The sequence below is a fragment of the Camelus dromedarius genome, chromosome 10 (assembly GCF_036321535.1).
Source record: "Camelus dromedarius isolate mCamDro1 chromosome 10, mCamDro1.pat, whole genome shotgun sequence".
In the NCBI taxonomy this organism is placed as follows: domain Eukaryota; kingdom Metazoa; phylum Chordata; class Mammalia; order Artiodactyla; family Camelidae; genus Camelus; species Camelus dromedarius.
Genome location: NC_087445.1, coordinates 51532271 through 51557062, shown reverse-complemented (window position 1 = coordinate 51557062; position 24792 = coordinate 51532271). Strand labels below are relative to the sequence as shown.

At 37.2% G+C, this 24792-nt stretch overlaps 1 protein-coding gene across 1 annotated transcript in view; it reads right to left on the bottom strand.

Moving 5' to 3' along the window:
* Positions 1–20075, bottom strand: part of PLPPR1 (phospholipid phosphatase related 1) — a 353659-nt gene extending 333584 nt beyond the window's left edge. Inside the window, exons 1-2 of the mRNA XM_064490361.1 lie at positions 20046–20075; positions 19167–19262 (exon numbers count right to left, since the gene is read on the bottom strand). The gene's annotated coding sequence lies outside the window, so the exon portion shown is untranslated. The remainder of the gene's footprint in view (positions 1–19166; positions 19263–20045) is intronic.
* Between the last annotated feature and the right edge of the window lie 4717 nt (positions 20076–24792).

Here is a 24792-nt window from a genome sequence, read left to right as displayed (position 1 = left end):
TCAATATTGCTAATTATCAGAGAAATGCATATCAAAACTACAATGCGGTATCACCTCACACCAGTCAGAATGGCCATCATTAAAAAGACTATAAACGATAAATGCTGTACAGGGTGTGGGGGAAAGGGAAACCTCCTACACTGCTGGTGGAAATGTAGTTTGGTGCAGCCATTATGGAAAATAGTATGGAGATTCCTCAAAAGACTAAAAATAGACTTACCATATGATCCAGCTCCTGGGCATATATCCAGAGGGAACTCTAATTCAAAAAGATTCATGCACTCCAATGTTCATAGCATCACTATTTACAGTAGCCAAGACATGAAAACAACTTAAATGTCCATCGACAAATGACTGGATAAAGAAGTTGTGATATATTTATACAATGGAATACTACTCAGCCATAAAAAGAATGAAATAGTGCCATTTAGGATGGACCTGGAGATTGTCATTCTAAGTGAAGTAAGCCAAAAAGAGAAAGAAAAATACCACATGACATCACTCTTAAGTGGAATCTTAAAAAAAAAAAAAAACTTATTTACAAAACATAATCACACTCACAGACATAGAAAACAAACTTATGGTTACCAGAGGAAAAGAGGGTGGGAAGGGATAAACTAGGAATTCAAGATTTGCAGATAGTAACTAATATATATAAAATAGATAAACAACAAGTTTCCTCTGCATAGCACAGGGAACTGTATTCAATATCTTGTAGTAACCTATAATGAAAAAGAATATGAAAACAAATATATTTATGTATACATATGACTGAAACATTATGCTGTACACCAGAGACTGACACAACCTAGTAAACTGACTATACTTCAATTTAAAAAAAAAGAATACTGGAGAGATGTTTAAATTTCATGGAATGTTTAGACACCATAAAGAGGTCCTTTGCTCATCTTTGGGCCCACAGAAAACAATGGCAACCTTGTCTACAAATGGGCATCATATATGCAGACATAAATCAGAGGACCTGTGAGGAGAGAAACCCTGAGAAAGGCCACACCAGACTCAACATAAGAAAGAACGTGGGGGCCCAAGGAGTACATCAACATGAGGGAGGAAACCTGGCACACCGCACCAGAAATAGCAGCAGGTCCTAAGGATTAGGAGGGGCAAGGGAATAAGGAAGGTCAGAAGAGTGAGCTTAACCACACCTGACCTCACTCCCCTCTAACTTCCCAAACCCCGGAGTAACCAAAACCTCTAGAAAGGAAAGGGCTCTGGGAGAAACAAAAGATGTGTACTGGGAATCTAAACAACTCTGCCATGGGGACACCACTCTGAAAAGAGCTGAACACAAGAAAAGAAGGTGAAGGCACTGTCTTCCTGGCTGGTAAGAGACGTGAGCAATGAAAATCAGGGGACAACAGATTTGGTGGAGCTACAGAGACAGTGACAGCTGGAGAAGAACAACAACGAAGACAGCAATCTATGGCCACCCAGACACATCAGGTTGGAGGAGGTGGCAACAGTGCCAACAACCCAAGGTGGCCAGGCAGTCAGGGGTCAGAGGTCTGGTGAGAGGCACACAGTGAGATAAATAATCCAAGAGCAGGAGAGCAACAGTATGTTTCTGAGTATTGCTTAGGGACAAATATGGTAGTAAAAGGTAAGCAAAGAGCTCCCATCAGAAGTTTTGATTTCCTGTAAGAAAATGTTTTCCTTCTGTCTGGGAATCCCAGAAGGGAAGTAACAGGTGAGAGATAGTTGTTTTACGAACAATAGAAATGATCCCTGAACATATAGTCTTAAGAGATAATTGTTTTACATGTATAAGTAATCTTGGGGACTCTTAGAAACATTTAGGGAGAGAGATCACTTCATATATAGGCAGATAAGGGGCAGGACTTAGAGCTACTGAAATCTGAGAATCATTTAAAAACCAAATATATATACTCACCTTTTAATAAAGTTTAGAATATAGATATACATGCACCATAACTTTTTCTAGGTACAGGATTATGGGTGCTTTTATTTTCTTAGTTTCATCTCTTACCTGAATTTTCTACAGTTTCTTCAAAAACATGTAACATTTAGTTATTAAAGAGAATAAAATTTATTTTAAAAATTAAATGCCATTTTCCACATGTTAAATTGCAAAGATCGAAAAAAAAATCTAATACTCAGTATTGGCAATTGAGTAGGGAAGTAGGCACTTATACCCTGCTCACAAAATAATAATGGATTATGTTATTTCTAGAAGACAATTTGAGAAAAAAAATAAAAATTCTTAAAAAATTTTTTACTTAATTTTATCTAGGAATTCCGCTTATAGAAATATAGAGAATGTAGAGACTTACTCTATTTTTATAAAAACTACTATGTATAGATAGATAAGTAAGGAGATAGACAGGTAGCAGATTATACCTATAATAACATAATATGCCAAATTATTAATGATAGTTATTACTGATAAGATCATAAGTGATTTTCATTTTAAGTATTTTCTTCCACATATATCTGCCATGAAAATTATTATCTAAATAATCAGGAAAAATAAATGCTATCTTAAATAAACTAAATTGAAAAGTTAACGTGGCATTAAAACTTTCATCTTATTTATATTTTGTATCTTCTTTTTATCTGCAGTTATATCCTATTCTAATTCCTAGAGTAACTTAATTTCTTCAGTAGTTGGGCAGCAATTTATTTTATAGTTTTCTCAATAACTATTTTTGGGATTTATTAATCAAATCTTCCTGTTCCTGTTTTTTAATCCACTAAAATCTGCTTTTATCTTTATTAATTTCTTCCTCTTGCTCTCCTTTGACTTATTTTATCATTCTCTTTACAACTGCTTGAATTGAAAGCTTAGGTATACTTATTTTTATTTCTTCTAATTTAGCAATTTAAAAACACAATGCGTAAGTTCTGATTTTGAATCCAGTTCCTCATTTCAAATGATTAATATTACTTATTTTAATATCTTTTTTACAATAATTATCACTCTGAGTATGATATTGTAACCAAATTTGCAACTAAGATTTAATTCTATGTTTAAATCGTTTTACTATTTCCCACCACTTTTTAAAATTTACATACAGTAAAATTCACTTTTGGTGTACAGTTCTATGTATTTTAACAAATGTAAACACTTCTGTAACTATCATCATAGTTAAGATATAGATTATTTCTATCAAAATGTTCCTTCAGGCCCTTTTGTATTAAATTCCCTCCCTTGGCCCCCAGTGCCTAACAACTGTTGATATAATGTGTCTCTAAAGTCTTTTTTCAGGATGTCAAGTTGTTGCATGTATTGGCATTTTGTTCCTTTTTATTAATGAATAGTGTTCCATTGATTGGTGTGCCAAAATTTGTCCATCCATTCGCCAGCGGATGGGCATTTGGGTTGCTATAAGTATCTGCATACATATCTTTGTTTGGACATATGTTTCCATTTCTCATGGATAAATACACAGGAATGGGATTTCTGGCCCTACACTAAGAATGTGTTTATCTTTATAAGAAGCTGCCAAACTGTTCTACAAAGTGGCTATATTATTTTACATTCCCCACAGCAGCATATAAAAATTCCAGGTGTTCCACATCCTTATACAATCATCAACACTTGGAATTGTCAGATTGTGGTTACAGTGGGGGAGGAGTATAGGAGCAGGGTCTTTCCTTACCTTTTTGTTATTCTAATTAATAAATGTGGTATCTTGTTGCTTCAGTTTGTGTTCTCATAAATTTCCATAGTAACTAATGATGTGAAATATCTTTTAATGTGCTTATTTGCAGTCAGCCATCAGTAACTTTCCTTTGGTGAAGTATCTGTTCAAATATTTTGCCTATTTTTAAAACCGAATTTTGTCATTTTACTATTCAGTTTTGAAAGTTCTTTATGTATATTCAGAATACAAATCCTGGTATTTGTTTTGCAAATATTTTCTCTCAGTCTATGGCCTGATTTTCATTTTTTAATAGTATCTTTCAGAGAGCAGTTTTTAATTCTTATAAAGTCTAATTTATTAATATTTTTCTTTTATGCTTATGTCGTTTGTGTTTTGTGTTTCGTGTGTCCTAGCTAAGAAATCTGTGCTTAACCAAGATCACAAAGATTTTCTATGTTTACTTCTAGAAGTTTTTATAGTTTCAGGTTTTACATTTAAGCCTATGATCCATTTTGCATTCATCGTTAAATGTAGTATGATATATGGGTCATTTCATGTTTTGAATGTCGATGTGCACTTGTTTCAGCACTCTTTGTCTCCTATGGGAGACAGCTCAGATCTCCATCTATGATCAACACAATCCAAGCCCACGTGAGCCCCCCTTGCTTCAGCACTCTCCATCTCCGGGGCAAGATTCCAGTGTTGGGAGAGGGGAAAGCACACACCTAAAGGAAACAGAGCCATCTCAGGCCTGAAGCTCAGGGCTTTTGCTCCAGCAACTTAGGATCAGACCCAGCCCCCAACAGGGGGTGACTGTGACAGAGGGGAAGTCCTGCCTCACACCCAGTTCTAGATCTAGCCACTCCATCTCTAGCCTCACCCCCTACCAAGGTGAGAGGTGCAAGTACACCCTGAGGAAAGATGTGACCTGCATCCATGTGAAATTCAGCTCTTCCACCAAAAGATTTGAACAGATACTTCACCAAAGAAATCACCTAATCAGAACAGCAAAAAGAAAAATTTTTAAAAATAAAAACAGTTTAAGAGCTCTCTAGAATAACATTAAGCATATTAATATTTGTATCATAGGACTCCCAGAAGAGAAGAGGGAGAGAAGGGGATCAAAAATATATTTGAGAAGATTACAGCAAAAAAAATTCCCAAATCTGAAGAAGGAAACAGATATCCAGGTACAGAAACACAGGGATTCCCAAGTAAGATAAATCTAAACAGACTCACACCAAGACATATAATTAAAATTACACAAGTTAAAGATAAAGAGAGAATTCTAAAGGCAGCAAGAGAAAAACAGTCATATACAAGGGAATCCTCACAAAACTATCAGCTGATTTTTCTGCAGAAAATTTGCAGGCAAGAAGGGAGTGGCATAATGTATTCAAAGTGCCCAAAGGGAAAACCTTGCATCTTAGGATACTCAACTCAGCAAGATTATCATTTAGAATCTAAGGAGAGATAAGAATTTTCCAGACAAGCAAAAACTAAAAGAGTTCATCCATGCTAAACCTACCCTAAAAGAAATGTTAAAAGGTCTTTGCGAGGCAGAAAAGAAGTAAGAATCTAGAGGAAAGGAAAAATTACTTGGAAAGGCAAACTACAGTAAGGACTGAGGATCAGCAACTAAGGTAGCATGAAGATTGAAAGACAAAGAATTATAAAAGCAGCTATAATTACAATAAACAGTTAAAGGATAAACATGAAGAGGTAAAATATAATACCAAAAATACTGAAAGTGAGGGAGGGAGGTAAAACTGTTCTCTTTACATTAAAAAAGGGTAATTATGTGAGGTGATGGATATGTTAATTAGCTTGATTGTGGTCATTTCACAATGTATATGCATATCAAAACATCACACTGTACACCATAAATATACACAATTTTATTTGTTAATGATATCTAATAAAATTGTGGAAAAATAATTTACACACACACATATATGTTAGAAAAATTGGAAAGCTAAAATCACCTCCCAGACTCTCTTATAGCTATATTTCTCTATATAAAATTTTTTTCTGACAATTAGAAACACTTGTTTGAGATTTGGAAGGCAGGAATAAAGGAGAATGTGTTTTCCTATACCTTATTTGGCTGTTCAGCTAGTGAGCATGGTCAAAAGACTATGAGTTTTCTCTGCAACAGTGTCCATTCTTCAGTTCCCTCATTGAAGACTAGTTGTGGAGGTGGTTGAAGCAGCAGCATTGATGTCATGGTGACCCATGAATCAAAGCTACGATGTCCATGTTCTAGCTCCCTGTGTTTCCAAAGACATTTGCAGTGATCAATGGCAGCTGCTGGTTCTTAATTCTGCCATAGCTCCTGCAGTGATATCAGAGGTAGTAGCTCTCCTGGTGAGTCAGTTCTATATTTTTCCGATGGCCATTCCTAACGTCCAGCCTGGAATCTTCTCTCTCAGTGCTTGCAACAAATTTTAAAGCAATAATTCCCTATATTAAACCCATTACTGCCCAAAATACTTAATGTGGTTATCTTTATTGAAATTTGGCTCATAGAAGATCAGTTATTGCCAGATGCCTAGTATCAAGGAAGTAAGGTATGAGCCATGCATCTGCCCTCCTCGTGGGAATTACAGGGGAGAAATTCCTTGCAATATGGGAAGATGAGTCACCTAAGAACCTACGAAGGTGCTCATGAGAGTAAGAGTCAACATGAGGCCCATATCATGTGACACTGATGCTACATCACCAGGACAGTGCCATTTAATAAGAACTTTACTGCTCCTCTTATCTCATGTCTCTCCTTGTGGTCCAGTCCTCAGTGCTCAGAAACTAAGGTTAGCCTAATAGTAGAGGAGTATATGTGCTAGACGGAGAAAGAGAGAAAGAAACTCATCATTTTTCTCTTCTTCAACTACAGTTTTTCTCCCTTAAAGATAACCCAGTTGGGGAGGGAGAAAAGTCTCAACTTTAAATCAAGATTGAAGTATGACATTTTAATACTTCCAAGATTGATGAATGAGGTTTTTAGTATGACAGTGGACTAGATATTTTAATTATTGAACTGTGTTTTATGTCTTCAACTGACCTTAGGATTATGTTATTACTAAAGAATAACTAGAAAAGTGATGGGTCCTGCTAGGTTGTTCACTCGGTGAGAAAGAGAGAACTGTCTTCATAGGATACACTAGGACTCTAAAATAGAGTTGATTTTTATTATATGCCATGCACTGTGCTTGTTTAGTATGACAATTACACTGTTCCTACGTTCCACTGGTGACTTCAGTTACATTGGCACAAGCTAACTAGGATGCCCTTCCACAGTCTGTTATCTTTTCCCACAATCTCTGCTTCCTCTTACCTTCCCTTGTTCTTCAAAATATATGTCTAGAAACTCCCCAATCCTATAGATACTGCTTGTAATGTTCATAATATTTAAGGACTGTTTTTAATATCATGTCATCACTTTTTTAAACCTCGTTTACCCATTTTGACAAAGTATCAATGTACATCAGTTACGTGGTTCTTAAATGAAAACTTTCAGATGATCATGGGACTTAGGAGAATGATGGTGTTGGATACTATGATAAAATGATTATATACTATATCTGTTATCAAGATCAACTGTCACCTTCAATTGTAAAACTGGGATCAATAACCTCTTCTCATAAGAGTGTTGTACGGATTAGGTTGAATAATACTTCAGAAAGCACCTGGCCGAGATCAAAGCACATCAAAATCACTTAATGGTTGACTCTGAATCTGATTTAAACTTCACTCAGTGCAGTTCTCTCTCAATATCCTGAACTGCAAGAGTCAAAGATCCTTAAGCTCCAATAGCATAAGGCGCAATCTCACCTCTGAGTTTCAAAACTTATTTGAATTAGCTAAAATTTATATGGCAAATAGAAAGAATGGAGGCTAGAAAGGAGATCCATTTTTGAGGAAAGTTAACCATATTCCTAATCAATAATCATCATGTCCCACAAAAGAAATTTATTTTTGAGTGAAAATGAGTAAGTTGTAGTTAATGGCAGGATCTATCACTGTATTAACATAACTTCAGTGAAATACCATTAACTTTCTCTGCCTCACTTCCTCTATCTTTAAAGTGGTGGTTATGGTTATAGTTGATGACTTTTACGACTGTCAAATTAAAAGTTATGTTCACGGTGGGAGAGATGGATTTGTGGATTTTAATAATATCTTCCTCTCCATGCAGCATTGCCAGCAACAGGAAGTCCCTGGAACCTGAGCACTGGTATAAATGTGTACTCATACAATCAAGGTTATATATATATGAGTTTATAAAATAACATCTATAATGTCCCTTGTCTACCATATTGTCCTAAAACGTTTTCCTTTCACAGCTGGTAAGAGGAAAATCAGTCTTATAACTTTGTGAACAACCTTCAAACCTAATTTCAGTGGGAGTTGGGAGGCCTGCAAAGATAATAATGGACATCTAAGGAGTGCTTTAGAAAATGAGATCTGAGGTTTCTGAGTTTTGGATACCAAGAAAAGTCCCAAGTACAACTAGATCATTTGCTCAAGGAGATCTCACGATGTGAAGCAGAATGTGCCTACAGTCCCCAAGAAAGTTGTTTTCCTTAATGCTTGGTTTCAAAGCAAGAAATATAACTGATGAAACTGACCTTCAATCCAATAATCACATGTGGGTTAATTTCTTTGTTCTAATTCTGCTTTTGTTTGGGGTTTCCCTCATGTGTTATTCAATATATTGATCTTATATCTGGAAAAGCAGAAATTCATTTGAATTCAGTGTGCACTGTTATTTACAAAGCCTTCTCCAAGAGGTTGGAGTCTCAGAACTGAAAACATGTAAGTTCTGCTCTCAGACAGCTTACGTAGTGATGTTCACTGAAGCATCCCTCTCAGAAATGCTGACATACCAGAGAAGGTAACTAGGAGTCACATTTTCGTGAATTCTCGATGGGCATCCTAGGAAAGGCATGGAAAGGGTATTGTAAGTGATGGTTTGGGCCCAGGATGCTGGAATGTAAACTCCCAGTAAGAAGCTCAAGTGGACGTTGCTGGTGCTCTCTCCCAATCCTCCCGGACCCATCTACTCTTTCTGTGTGCCCCTTTGCCAGCTCTGGTGTGCCTTTGCTTCCAATGGCCCACACTTGCAACGTTAATTTGGAGAAATTCCCTGAGCCACTTTGCCCAGCCACACAGAAAGCCAGAAGTGCCTGGGAGTTTACATCTGCAAATGGGATGATTGAAGAGTATAGGAGTATGAAACTCAGCTCTCTTGCTTTGGGTAAAAGCCCCAAAGCATAATCTACATTCCAAAGTTCTCCTGTGGGATCAAGCTGATGCTACCTTCTGTGGGACTTCCTAAAATCCCAGTTCTACTTCCCCTGATGCCTTATTAAGTCCCCTGGGGGCACTTCCTCAATCAATCACTTACACACAAATCCTCTTCTCAGGGTCTTATTGACAGAGACCAAAATAAAATAAATCCAGCCTCTCAGGAATTGCCATGGATAAAAAAGAAGCAAACCTAAATTAAAAGAAACTGTAAAGATGCACCATGTTCATAGCAGCATTATTCTCAATAGCTGAAACATAGAAGTAACCCGTGTCCACTGATGGATGAATGGATAAACAAAATGTGGTATAAACATACAATGGAATATTATTTAGCCTTAAAAAGGAAGGAAATTCTAACACATGCTACAATGTGGATAAACTTTGAGGACATCATGCTAAGTGAAATAAGCCAGTCGTAAGAAGACAAATCTGTATGATTGAATTTATATGAGGTATTTAGAGTAGTCAAATACATAGACACAGAAAGTAGAATGGTGGTTGCCAGAGTCTGGTGGGAGAGGGGGAATAGGTAGTTATTCTTTAACAGGTGAAGTGTTTCAGTTTTGCATGATGAAAAGAGTTCTGGAGGTGAATGGTCAAGATGATTGAATGTGAATATATTTAATATCACTGTACACTCAAAATGGTTAAGATGATCTATTTTACATTATGTGTATTTTATCACAATTTTAAAAATGGGAAAAAAGAGAACATAAGATCCTTATCTGGAAATCATTTGTGGGACATGGGATACCAGACTTAGAAAGAAGTACTGGAGGTAAGATACTGTGGGGTGCCTGGAGATTACCTTCCCATGCTGGCTCAAGGGTACAAGTCTTACATTCCAGGCATCCAAAGAGAGCTAAAAAAGGCTGAAAGAGTGTAATGGCCTTCCTTACAATCAATAGGCTTATTAGGAGTAGCTGGGTTAACAGTAGAGCAAGAGAAGCAAGACTTCCAGTTGTGCAATGGAGATCAGACACTAGCAGCCACAGAGAGAACTTTCATTACAGCCAATGGGAATTGATGAGCCACCCAGAGACAGGCTCCCAGAGACTCATCAGGAATCTCATGGGCTCTGAGTCTGACAGTTGTTACATCATCTAGGAGAAATGGCATGCATACAGACTGCCCCCATCACAAAAGGCAAGACCATAAGGAATATACAAGTTGAATACTATGAAATCGCAGAGTAAAAAGAAATTGCTTCCAGATGAAGGGATCTGCAGCAGCTGGGAGCACGTGAAGAAAAGCACGGAAGTGGTGTGTTACGGGACATAACCACCTAGCGATTTAGGAGGAACTCTGATACTAGTTATAAATGCCATGGTATACTGATTAAAGCATTTATTGACTCCGGCTAACTCTGAGATTTACCCAAGTGTTACTCATATTTAAACGTCACACACAGATATTCAAGTGTTGTAAACATTCCCAAGATACACAAAGTCATTTGTTACATATGCTCGTGGGTCACACACCAAGTCAAAAGTTTCTATTCACTGCCTGCTTAGCCAGACTGCTGAAGGGCGAATTTCATCACAGCAGTCAGATTCATTCTCTCCCGGAATCTTCCTTCCTTCTAAGATTCTGTCTAAAGCCTTCTGATCTCAAAGGGAGGGCCCCGTGCAACCTTGGTCTTTCACTTTTACCCTCATAAAAGTACAGGCTAATCTGCTAGACAGACCTCCAGAAATTCACAAAGTGATGAAAGCGTTTCCCAAAAGACCAGGTTTTGCTGAACTTGACAGCACTACTGACAACTATGGTCACTTTCTATCAGATACACACTCAGGACATTAACAAATTCATAAGGTTTTTACTGAACCTAATCTGTAACAGAAGCCTGTTTAATAACTTGAAAATAAAAGCTACAGAGGGTGAAACTTTACACTCACAGTCTTCTCAACCAAAAGTTAACCCTTCTCTAGGGCTTCTTGTCTCAGTGAGTGGCACTACAGGCCACCCAAGCGTCTCAGCAACAGGCTGTATGTCATCCTTGTCTCTTCTCTATCCCTGTTCACTCACATCCAATTAACTGCCATATCCTGTTACACATGCCTCACTTGTATTTCTCAGTTCTCCCTGCTTCTCTCCCTCTTCACTCCCATTGCCTTAGTTTAGCCATGACCACACTTTACTGACAACCTTCTGTCTCCCCACATCTACCCCGATACTGCCTTCATTTGGTTGTCCATATAACAGCCAGAGTAATCTTTTGAAAGTACATAAGTTAAGGATAAATTCTAAATACGTTATATGTTAAACATGGATTTATCAAAAAAAAAAAAAAAAGGAAAAAATAACATGGCTTTGTCAGAGTCCCAACAGGAAACTCATGACACACAAACTGAGAAGTAAAGAATATAATGGAAAAAAATCATTTTCAAAGGTATGGGTAGGATTTACTGCCTGCTAAAAGTAGGGTGGCCAACTATCTCAGCGTGGCTGGAACCAAGGGTTTCCCCGGGATTCGGACTTTCAGTGCTAAAACCCAGAAAGTCCCAGCAAACCCAGGACACGTTGTTCACATTCAGTTGAAACCAGGAACCGTTAGCATCCTAGGCTTGAAGGGACATGAGAATAGAGTGGTTACCAGAACCCAGAGAGGAAAGGTGCATGGAGATGGCCACCTCACAAGAGTATGGCATTTGGAAGAGGGGTGACACCCAGCCTACAGACATCATCAGGAAGGAAGCCAGAAAAATAAAGACTCAAAGCTCACTCTTCCATCTCCTGGTGGATCCTCCCATTAACTTAACCAGGAGGAAAGGGCAAGAGAGATTATCTGAGGTCATCATATGGGTCAGCCTGGGGGAAGCAGAAGGAGAACCAAAGAGACGGTAGCAAGAGGACTCAGTCTGACATTCTGGCTTTGAAGATACAGAAATGGGCCACAGTTCAAGGAATGCAAGTGGCCTCTAAAACCTAGAAAAGTCAAGAAAAGAGATACCGCCCTGGAAACTTCAGAAGGAACGCTGCCCTGCCAGCACCTTGATTTTAGCCCAATGAGACTCATTTTAAACTTCTCACCTCCAGAACTATAGGAAAACAAAGTTATGTTGTTTTAAGTCACCACGTTTGTGGTAATTTGTTATAGCAGGGATAGGAAACTAATACATAAGGAAACTTAGAGGGCATCTGGTCCAACACCTCAGCCAATACATAAGTTGATCCAGGGCTTTGACTGGTGTGGAAAGTGACTCTGCTGCCAATGCAGAGTTTGTGAAGGTCTGGGTACTGAGCTTCAGGAAGAATATTCAGCCCCCTTCCTACCTCCAGTATAGGTTAGATGGGAAGGAGAAATGACTGAATGAAGGAGAATCAATTAGAAGGCTACTGTGAAAGCCTGACCAAGAGGTATTCGCTGGAAATAGGGTGGAGCCAGTAGGAAGAGACAATTAAGATAAATATGGCAGAGATGTTGTCATTATGTAAAGAATGGGACTCAGTGACTGATTAGAAGGAGAGTTGATGGCAAGATTTTAAGACTAACCACAGTGACGATGACATCATCAATAGAGCCAAGGCGGCCTTTCCTGTTGGCATGGCACCTGCTGTCTTTAACAGAATCAAGAATGGCTTAGAAAATGTCAGAACTCAGCTTCTAAATAAGTTGAAATGCAAGAAATGAATTATATGTTTAAACAAAGCCCAAATCTAAAGCAATAACAAATATGTGAAATTCAACCAAGTAAACTAGAGGTACACATAACTGCAGAAATGTTTACTAGTAAAATACTACAGTTATGGGGGGAGGGTACAGCTCAGTGGTAGAGTGCGTGCTTAGTATGCACAAGGTCCTGGGTTCAATCTCCGTACCTCCATTTAAAAAAAGTAAATAAAGAAAAAATTTTTTTAATTTTTAATAAAAATAAAATAAAATAAAATACTATAGTTATTCTTCCACTTCTGCTTTCCTTAATTTGCTCCATTTTAGGAAAAAATTAGAAAATGTTTTTGAGGTATGTGATGAATATAATCAATTTTTCATATGCACTTAAATATATTTTTTCATTTAATGGAAACTAAATAAAGCAAAGAAAACCACTTTGAATATGTCATAAATGATTAAGACAGTGTTTGAGCTCTGTGGTTTTTATTTCATAATGGAGCTGGACAATGATAGACCAGGTTGATGTTTGGTTAAAAAAAATATATACACACACACACGTTTTAAGTTGTGTTCCCCAGAGGGAGACCATGAGATGATGATAAAGTGTTAAGTGTTTTATTAGGGAATTTCTCAAGGAAAACTGATAGAAGAGTGGAAAAGCAGGATAAGAAAGCACAGGAAGCCAAGCAAGGATACCATATCAAGGAGAAGTCCTGCAATGAGTTCTGGCTACTGGGGGGGATCTGGAGGAGTTCCTCCAGGGGATGCATATGGACGAATTTCCCAACTTAAAGAAATGGAGATGGAATATTTATATTCCCACACTGTTTAATTATTAGTTAAGGTTTCCCCCAAGTGACCCCTGAAAGCACTTCCTACTCTCCATCCAGGCAGACAAAGCAGGGTCCAGCAGCCTTAGGGCAGCCATCCAACAAATGGATCCAGGTGCTGGCTGATGGGAGAGAAAGTATGCTAGAGCCAGGGTACTCAAGAAAGGTAAAGGGATCCAAGAGAACATGGGTGGAGGGTTAAGTGTCTGTGACAAAATATTACTGAAAACGCAATATTTTGTTTGACTTTTGTTAAACTGAAGTAGAATTGAGTTATAGTATTATGTTAGTTTCTGGTGTACAGTGTAGTGATTCAATTATACATATATATATTCTTTTTCATATTCTTTTTTATTATAGGTTACTACAAGATATTGAAAATAGTCCCCTGTGCTATACAGTAAGATCTCGCTGGTGTTTGACCAACTGAATTGGAATCTTCACTGCTTAATCAGTATTTTCACTTGAATATTTTTTAAGCTATCTCGATTTTAAAGTACCAAAATTAGAACACTTAATTCCCCACCACTCTCACAAAAAGCTCTGTTCCTCTGCCAATTTCCCCATCCTATGCTTTGCCGCTGGATGGTCAAGCCAGAGTTGGGACTCAATCTGACTTTTTTCTAAATTCCTGCATCCAGTCCCACAGCATTCCAAGTGAATATACTATATCCTGGATCAGACCACTTCTCTCTGTCTCCACTGCTAACCCTAGGGTCCAACCCTAGCCTTTCTTCTGAATGACTACAGTCGCCTCCTGATTCAGCCTCCTGCTTTTACTTCTGTCCCCTTAAAATTCAATCTCCTTGTAGTGACAAGAATGATCATTTAAAACTGGATCTGCCATTTCCCCATTAAAATAGTTTATTGGCTTCCTATCGTATGTTAAATCCTGTCACCCCCCTGATTAAAATGCTTTAGTGGCTTCCTGTGGTATTTAAAATTAAATACTACAGTATCCTATGTGACCTGGCCTCTGTCTACTTTTCCAACTTCATCTCAGGATTCCACTGCTCATTTTGTTTAATCATACAGGATTCTGACATTTCCTAGATATTTCTGCATTGGGAATGGACACCTTTTTGGCTCTAAAAGTAGCTAGCTCCTTCTCTTCCTTTTAGGTCTCAGCCTAAATGTCATGTCCTTGAAGAAGTCTTCCCTCTCTCTCTATCTACCTATTGCTTCTTACCCTTTTATTATTTATGGAAATATTTCTTCTCCAGAATATATCACAATTGGCACCTATTTGGCTTGTTTATTTGTGTTCCCTCCACTAGAAGGTAAGCTCCATGAGGATAAGTATCATATGTCTTATTCACCACCACATCCCCAATACTCAACAGTGTCTGATTCATATCATGAATAAAGATTTCATGAGTAAATGAAACACAAGGTTGCTTCATCTTGTTTCACTTTTGCTCCTAACAATTTGACCATTTGAGGTCATTTAAAGTATCATCACTTAATATAAAAAACCTGACCAAGTCTTAGTCATGCTCAAAAACAAATGTGCATTCTGGGGGGAAATGACTGATGCTTTTTTCCCCATGTTGAACTGCTCCATTTAAACAAGGTTAATATACGACAGACCTTTCCAGAGTCATGATGTCTCTACAGATGGCAGTGCAGATAGTTTCATGGTGATATTTTTCAAACTATTTTATATCCAGGCCTTTTCCTCAACTGCCCCTTATAACGTCTGGAAGATTTAAGGAGACTAAACCCCTGGCAAACATTTTTTGAAACTAGGCAGTGGAACTTGATTTTTTAAAATTATTTTTCTCCTTATTTGAAGAGTTTTATTTTAGAATCTTAAAAGAAGATCCAATTTGGATGGTGCTTTTTGGCTCAATTTCTTCATTATTCCATTATGCTAACTGGATGTGTTAAATGTGTGAATACTTTAAGAGGAAGCAAGCTGACACTCTTGTTTCTAGGAAATTTTTTCTTTATAATCTGCATAGTTGATCATCTTTTGTCAACACTAATTGAGATTAATGATCTGACACTATAGATGCTATTGTTTAATAAAATACGGCTTCTATTAAATACTACTTAGTTATAATTCTGACAAAGTAATGCACACTCATTTCAGAAAGTTTGGGAAAGACAAAAAAGTTTAAAAAAGAGAAAAATTTAGTCATCTACAAAATTCCACCTAGAAATAATCCCATTACTGTATTTTCTTATGTAGCCTTCTAATCTTTTTATCCACACACACACACACACACACACACATATATGCATTAACTCGTGCATTCAACAAACACTTACTAAGTACCTATCATGTTTCAAAAAGAAGTCTAGTTGCCACTGAACAGGACATGAAATCCATACATTCATGTGGCTTGCATTCTAGAGGACAGATTAGAACACTAACAATTAAGATGATTTCCATTAGTGATAGCAGCTATGAAGAACACAAAACAAGTAACGTGACAGTGTGTAAGCCATAAAGAGTAAGATAGTGAGGGCTAGCTACTTTATAGCAGGTTAGCAGGGAAGACCTTTCTAAGAAGACTTGACCCAAGAAATAAAGAATGAGGAAGCACCAGTCATGTGGGAATGTGCAGGAAGAGCATTCCATGCAGAGGGAACAACACGTGCAAAGGAGGAGTCTGACTACTTCTAGTAACTGCCACAAGGTAAGTGTGGCTGGGACTAGAGGATAAAAAGGCAGGAGTCTCTCATATTCATTATGCATTTTGACCGATTTCATGCATATCTTTTCATTTATATTTTTGAGCTAGAGAATTTAAATTCTTATGTTGTCAAATCATTTTTTTCTCCTATTAGAAAGTCTCTTACCTAATCTTCAATCAGAAAAATATTCACCTTTACCTTCTTCAAGTGCTTTTATTATTTCATTAATACATCCACAGTTTACTATGACATATAATGAGGATTTAAGTAGCGTTTTTTTCCCTAAGCAAACAACCCATGGCAAGCTCAACTTTTTGAATAAGCCTTCTTTCTCAGCTAATTTTGATTGCATCATTATCATATACTTCTTTTTGTTTGTTTTTAATGACATATACTCCTTATATTGCAGGCTTATGAACAGAAAAGTGCTATGAGTGGAGTGGCTTAAACAGTCTTTTAGGACATTTATTCCAGCAACAGTCTGAAAAAAGAATTAAATGGTCAAGAGCTTGAAAAGTGGAAGACCAGATAGAAAGCTACAGTAGTCATTCAGGCAAAAGATGCCAAGATCTTGAATTAGAGTCATGACACCATGACAGAAAGAGAGATCATGTATAAGAAAAACACTGAAGATATCAATCAAGCAAAACTTATCAAATGACTGGATGTGTGGCTGAAAAAAAAAAGAGAGAGAAAGAATCAAAGATGATTCTGTGTAACCTAAAGTGCAGTGTCTCCATATCTTGGCTCATGCTGCTTCTTTACTCTCAAATGCCCACTTTTATTTATTATTCAAAACTCAGAGTAAATACTGGAGCAAGACAAAATCAACCAGGCTTTCTTCTTGGCTAATTATTAGAAGCAAAAATTAAAGAACCAAACCTACACATTGAGTCCCACAATGGTTTTAAAGGTTACTAATCCCATCTATCCCACCTCCCTTCTCCAAAACCTTGCTCGTCTGGAATTTAGCTCAATGGCTGAATCATACTTATTTCATTTTCCAAATTTTTACTTCTTTTTCCTTCAGGGCAACCGATGTGGCTTCCCTCTCTCCCTCACATTAGCTTAGCCTCACCAACAGTAGGAATTCAGCTGACCCTCAGGATTGTAATAAATGCAAGGATGGTTAGGTAATTCTTGGCAGTAAGCCATTCTTCAACAAACTCGATACAAGTCTTTCTTTTTCTCCAAACTAACCAACCCCCTTAGTACCCTGGTGAATGTCCCTCTATAGAATTCATCCAACCCAATCACTTAGGTAGAACAATTCTCCCAGGTATTCCTCCTAGTGTTTTCAGAGGTGAGGGAGGCTATCCACCTGCACTTCTGTCCACCTGCACTTCTGTCAAGTCCATTTTCCTAGACAGTCAAAATTATAAAAGACTTGAATATAAATATGAAAACAGTATGCTGCCTGTTTTATCTGCGGCATTATAATACACAGGGTTATAAAAGTGCTTATCATATTTACTATAAGAAGGTTGTTAAGACAGACAGGAGATTGGTGGTTGCCAGAGGACTACCCAGTGGGTCTGGGGTTTTCATTTTACAAAAGATTCTGGACTAGATAGTTGTGAGAGTTGCACAACGATATGAATGTATTTAATGCCACTTAATGTTACACTTTAAAATAGTTAAAATAGTAAATTTTATGTTATATGTGTTTTGTCATAATTTTTAAAATTGTGTTTATCTTGTTGTTGACAATGTCATTAACTAGATTTCAAAACGCCTTCTCTATAAATATCCATGGAAGGAATGTCTCATTGTATTACTAATACTGTGAACTGCACCGTAGATCATGTTCCCTTTAACCCTGGCCAACAGGAAGGCTTAAGGCAATTTTGGGGACCTTGCCTGGCAAAGGCATAAGATTTCACAGCTTATTTTTTGTAATAAGGTAACTCCAGGCACCACTGAATTTCCTATCTTTACTTTTCCTTCACTTCATTCTTCATTCTCATTTTCAATTTATTTTATCTTGCTACCATATATGGATCTTTGTAAGATACCTTAAATCATTTTAAGAATCTGGCAGAATACAAATAACCTAAACATCAAAGAATGATCAGATAAAGCGTTTGCTTATTTTGTCTCTCATAATGTAGTCTCTTTTCCCAGTATCAACTTCAAAATGGTCCTTGCATTGAGAACTCCAAGAAATCCTATTAGACATTTTTGTTAGATAATTAGCTTCCCCATAGTGAACATCTTCTTTTTACTGACTTTATTCACACCTGGTATTTTCCTTTGTTAACTGAACACCAACCGTTAAGCGCCATATTACAAATGCAGTGATAATGATGAAATGTCCGTAACTCTGAATAACAGCCACTGTTGAGAAAACAAATCACACTTACTCCCTGTCAGGTTTTTACTGCTTTCCATGATTACAAGAAAAAGAAGCTTAGCAATGCCTCTTTGTCCAAAGTGCAAAAAAAATTTGCTACATTTTAGAAAAAGGAATAATAGAAAATTATGATGTACATTTTTCTTATTTTGTGGCAAATTGAGGAGAACATAATTCCTCAAAACATCAATGCAGGCTTTTGAGAGGGCGTGTCCCAGAAAACAGAGGCTGGTTACAATGGCAGAGAATATTTTTAAATAAAAATCTCCATAATTGGTCCAAAACAAAGACTGAATAAATGGACATTTGGAATATGTCTTGGAGATAAGATGGGTCATCAAGGCTTTATCGTTGACTGATAATACAGTGGCAATATTAATGAATTTTATCTATTCACGCAACAAATGCAGGGTTCGTGTGAAAGCCTCCAATGTCAGTCACTGAGGCCCACTGTGGACCCCAAGAATTTTAGGGGAAGAAGGCAGAAAAAGAAGGGACCAGAACCATATACATATACTTTAAACCCTACCTTTAAAGTATTTAACTGAGCTCTTCTGAATTCTCTCTTGAACCAGAAAGGTAGTGATTAGAGATTAATGTCAGATGTATTACCACGTGTATAATCTTGTGCTGAAAGAGCATTAGGAGTCATAATTGTCAGAGACAAGTTGTCATCTTGCTGGAAGATGCTGGTTTTCTGGTACAGACACGTTGTCATTTGAAGCTCACAACAGCCATATTCAAGCAAGTGAGAGAACACTATGGAGAAGCAATTTCTCTACACTCACCGATTCGTTTGCATCCAGCACCAGTGACCCTAATCACTACATCATACAGTGCCTCCGAGGCTGACCCAGCAACAATGACGAAACACTCTCACAGACCTTTGAGGAATGAAAAGAAACGTCGTTGCAAAATTTAAAAGGTCAAAGAGGCTGTGGTTTTCACTAAGTCATCTGGATTGTGAGCGCAGAGAGCAAAAATAAAACCAGAGTTTCCTAGCACTCAAGTCCATAACTTCAGCACCATAGCCCATGCATGAGCACACACATGCATGTGCACACACTCACACAAACACAGAGTAACAGGAATTCAACTTGACAACCACAGGCTGCTGCTGATGCCAGGAAAGAAATGCACCAACTTACACTGAAGAAGCTGTGAAAGCAGAAAAATCCATCTACCGTTTTAATAAAAAATGTGAGAAACTAAGAAGATGAGCTCTGGTGCAATCACTGGGCGGATCTGGCTGTTTTGCTATTAATCATTCCTTAACTGTGCAGTCAGCAGAACTTTACTTAAGTCTATTCAGTGTTTTGTCGGGTCCACTGTAGGGCCAGTGTGACCAAGTGGGATAAGATTACAAAACTACCATTGTATCCAAACGCCCGGGAACTGTGCACAGAATTGCAGTCTTGAAGTGGAAAAGATTAACCCTGGGAAGAGACAACCACTCTTCCCAAGACTGGAATACTGAAATTTCCTGACATGACAACTTGCGTACTAGCAATTACAAATCTTGGGTTTAAGATAAAATCTTATACTGCATAGGCAATCAATCTTCAATCATTACCCTTCTGTTTTAAGAAAGAATTTGAATAAGATTAGATTATTACCTTACAATTAGAATCTTAGATTTTCTTATAGATCTGGTGCTTTTTCCTTACCTTTGTCTTCTGCTCCCAGACTAATCTGGGCATGTCAGTGATTGTTTGAGAGACCTTCAGACTTAGAGTCATTCCCCTGGTTACTGAGTTACCCAGAGGGAATGGGAGCATTTTCTATTATACCTCTTAAATTGACTCACTTGAGCCAACTGAGTATCTAAGACACCCATGATCTTGAAGCAAAGGCCTACACCTTGGAAGACACCAGTCAAAAAAAGCAATAATGCCTCCGAGGACCCATCTCCACTAATCCCACAGCTCTCCACCCCCAGCTCCAGCGTCCTCCCTAGGAATGGGAGTAGCTGCAGTGCGTCCAACGTTGATGACCCTTCTTCTTTTTATTGAAGAGCAGTTGATTTACAATGCTGTATTAGTTTCTGGTGTACAGCATAGTTATATCTATATCTATATCTATATCTATATCTATATCTAATCTATATCTATATTTCCTTTTTCATATTCTTTTTCATTATAGATTGCAACAAGCCATTGAATATAGTTCCCTGTGCTATATAGTAGGACCCTGTTTATCTATTCTGTACATAGTAGTCTGTATCTGCCAATCCCAAACTCCCAATTTATCCCTCCTTCCCTTCTTTCCCCCCTAGTAACCATAAGTTTGTTTTCTATGTCTGTGATTCTCTTTGTTTTGTAAATAACTTCATTTGTGTCATTTTTTTTTTTTAGATTCCACGTATAAGTGGTATCATATGATACTTGTCTTTCTCTGTCTGACTTTCTTCACTTAGTATGATAATCTCTAGGTCCATCTATGTTGCAGCAAATGGCATTATGTCATTCTTTTTTATCCAGATAACTTCTTAATTCATTCCTCTGTCAGTGGACATTTAGGTTGCTTCCATGTTTTGGCTATTGTCTACAGTGCTGCTATGAACATTGGGGTGCATGTATCTTTTCCAGGTGGAGTTTTCTCTAGATATATGCCCAAGGATTGTATTGCTGGATCATATGGTAAGTCTATTTTTAGTTTTCAAGGAACCTTCATACTGTTTTCCCAATAGTGACTGCACCCACCAACAATGTAGAAGGGTTCCCTTTTCTCCACACCCTCTCCAACATTTATCATTTGTGGACTTTTGAATGATGGCAATTCTAACTGGTGTGAGGTGATACCCCATTATAGTGTGGATTTTCATTTCTCTGATAATTAGCAATATTGAGCATCTTTTCATGTGCCTGTTGGCCATCTGTATGTCTATGGAGAAATGTGTCTTTAGGTCTTCTGTCCATTTTTCAATTGGGTTGTTTGTTTTTTGATACTGAGTTGTACGAGCTGTTTTTATATTCTGGAAATTAAGCCCTTGTCAGTTGCATCATTTGCAAATATTTTCTCCCAGTCCATAACGCTGTCTTTTCATTTTGTTTATGATTTCCTTTGCTGTGCAAAAGCTTATAAGTTTAATTAGATGATGACCCTTCTTGAACCAAGCTCAACTGCCATTAGGTTCCCAACTTCAGGAGCTCACTCAAGGCAGAGGTGTTAAATGTCAGCATCAACCCAAAGAACATGACTAGGATCCCTTTTCTAAATACCATATTCCTTCCTAAGACAGAGTCACCTGAAGCAGGGGCTTCCTTCATATTAGTTCAATTGTTTTCTATTGCTTAGTGAAGGAAAAATCCAGAAAATAAAAACAAAGGATGCACTTGCTGGGGAATAGAATATTTTACCTTTTTACTTTCAATCCAATCCTAAACATCTTTAACTTGTTAGGACTCCATCCCCTTACACTCCATCCCAAGGTTTAGATAATCATAAAACATCCTTTAGGAAATCTCCTTGCATCATACAAGTTTGCTACCCTGATAGTTCAGTAGCCCTGGCTGTGGGCTTTACTGGACTCTACACAGTTGCATGTTGTTATCCCGCCCTGAGCTTGGTCCTCCTTGTGAACTCTCTTAGTGCCATGCTCCCTCTTGCTGCTGAAAAGGCTCCCCTTCCTCATTTGTCTCCTACCCTCTCCTCCACAGCAGCACCAGAAATATCTAATGATTCTTTAAAGCCCCAAGCGACCATACCTTTGGCAATATCATCCCAAGGTAAGACCTTATTACCCACACTTCAGACTTTTAAGACGGCCCATCTTTGGCCCACTGGCCACAAAACCTAAGACATCACTGTTCAAGATCCCTTCTGATTTTGTTGTCCACTCTGCTTTTACTGCCAAATCCACTGACTAGTTCAGTCTCAGGACCAATAGTGCCTTTTGGATAACTGTTAAATATTTCTGACCTCATAGTATGGCATGAATGTGTCTCCTTGTCAGTCTCTTCTTGGTCTGCTGGGCAGCTTTCAAGTCTATATGCACACAGATCAATGCTACTTACCCCAGTCCTATTGTTTGACAAAAAAAAAATCTCCTTGGGAAAAAGGGTGAGAGAGATTATTCTCTAGAAAACGGTCTTTTTTTCTACAGCTTTCTCCTCTTTCCCCCTTTCAAAGTATCCACTTACCATACTTATTATATGGTGTAAAATTTTGACTTTATATTCAGAACAGGTGAATGGGGCTCAGAAAGAATATTTTCACAGCATAAACTGAATCTCCTAATTCCTCCATCAGGCCCTTCCAAGACAGGAATTACACATGCTAGAGCAAATGATGAGTTTCTACACAGATAGGCATCAATTTCATACAGATTAGTAAAAGCACATTCATTCAGATCCCATTAATTTGATATATCTCATGAAGTAGGACTGTGGTTTAGCTGTATTCTGTGGGAAAAAAAAAGGCTATCCTAAGCACATTAAGACAAAGTGATAAGAGGACTACATATGACATCAATCTTTTCTCTTCTATGTTTTTTTCAGGGACACTAGAAGTATCAGTGTACACACGTTACAAAAGTTTTCATTTATCAAATCACTACTGATACATTGTTTGTGCCAAACAGGTACCCTCAAGGAATTTGCAATCTGGTAATTACAAACTACAAACTAGAAGTTTCCCTAGTTAAAAATAATTCTTATGATTGGATTTTCAAATTATCTACTACTGGAGACATACAAAAGGAAGTCACATACACATAAATTGGAAGCATAACAATAAATGCCTCAGGACTTTACTACCTAGCCTCAGAACTAGAACATCCCCAACATACCTGTATTAACCCCCATGCCCCTTTCTTATCCCCTCATCTGCCTCTTCCTACACCCCTACCAGAACTAACCACTATCCTGAAATCTGCATCTATCATTCCTTTGCTCTTCTTGTAGTATAACTCCATATGTATTCTTAAACACTAAATTAAGCTTCGCTTGTTCATAAACTTTTAAAAAGTGGTATTTAGCTATGTGGATTCTTTTGTGACCTGCTTTTTTCACTATTATATTTTTAAGATTTCAACCATGCTACAGCAGTGTAGCTGTGATTGGTTCATCTTCACTACTACAACATTCCATTTTACTTCTCTATTGTCATGTTGATGGACATTTGGACAGTTTCCAATAATTTTCTATTGTAAATAACATGTTAACATCCTTGCATGTGTATGGTGCTTATATGCAAGAGTTTCTCTAGGATATACCCAGGAGAGAAAATGCTAGGGGTTGGGGTACGTTCAAGTTTACAAGATAATGCTAAAAATCATTTTGAAAATGGCTCTACCAATATTTACTTCCTTCAGCAAGGTATAATTTTCCATTGATCCATATCCACTCCAACAGTTAATATTGACAGATTTTTTGTTTTTTAAATTTTGTCAATGTAGTGAATGTGTAATGTTATATCACTGTGGTTTTAACTTACATTTCTTAATTATCAATAAAACTGAGCACATTATCATATGTTTACCAGTCATTTGGATTTCTTTTGTGAAATGTCCATTTAAGCCTTTCATTCTTTTTATATCAGCTTGTCTGTCTTCTTACCAATTTGTAGGTATTATTTATTGACAAATAAAATCTTATCAATTTGTAGATACTAGTCCTTTGTCAGTCACATGTGTTACAAATTACATTTCCTGGGTTGTGACTTACCTTTTCATCCTATTTATAATGTCTTTTGTTGAATAAAAGCTCTTTATCTTAATGTAACTGAATTTATCAGTCTTTTCTTTTTTGGTTAATACTTTTTATGTTTTAAGAAATCACAGCCACCTGTGAAGCAAAATATATAAGAAATGTTTCCTCTGATCCATTATTTGTCCCTGCAAATAGTATAATTCAATTTATTTTAAAATATTCTGTAATTTTAACCAGTACTTGGCTATTCCTAGAACCACCTGAACCAGAATCACTTACGTAGTTTTAAAATGTTAACACAGAGTTTTAATTTTTTTCAACAAATATTTATTGAGTAATTTTTATATGCCAGGTACTGTTCTAAGCCTGAGAATACAGAAGTAAATAAAACCGACAAAACCAAAGATATACAGATGGCAAACAGATATATGAAAAGATGCTCAACATCATTAATCATCAGAGAAATGCAAATCAGAACAACAATGAGGTATCACCTCACACCTGTCAGAATGGCTATCATCAAAAAGTCTATAAATAAAAAATGTTAGAGAGGATGTGGAGAAAGGGGAACTCTTGTACACTGTTGGTGGGAATGTAAATTGGTAAAGCCACTATGGAAAACAGTATGAAGGTTCCTCAAAAAACTAAAAATAGAACTATCACATGATTCATATGATGGGTATATATCCAAAGAACATGAAAACTTTAATTCAAAAAGACATATGTACCCCAATGTTCCTAGTAGCACTATTTATAATTGCCA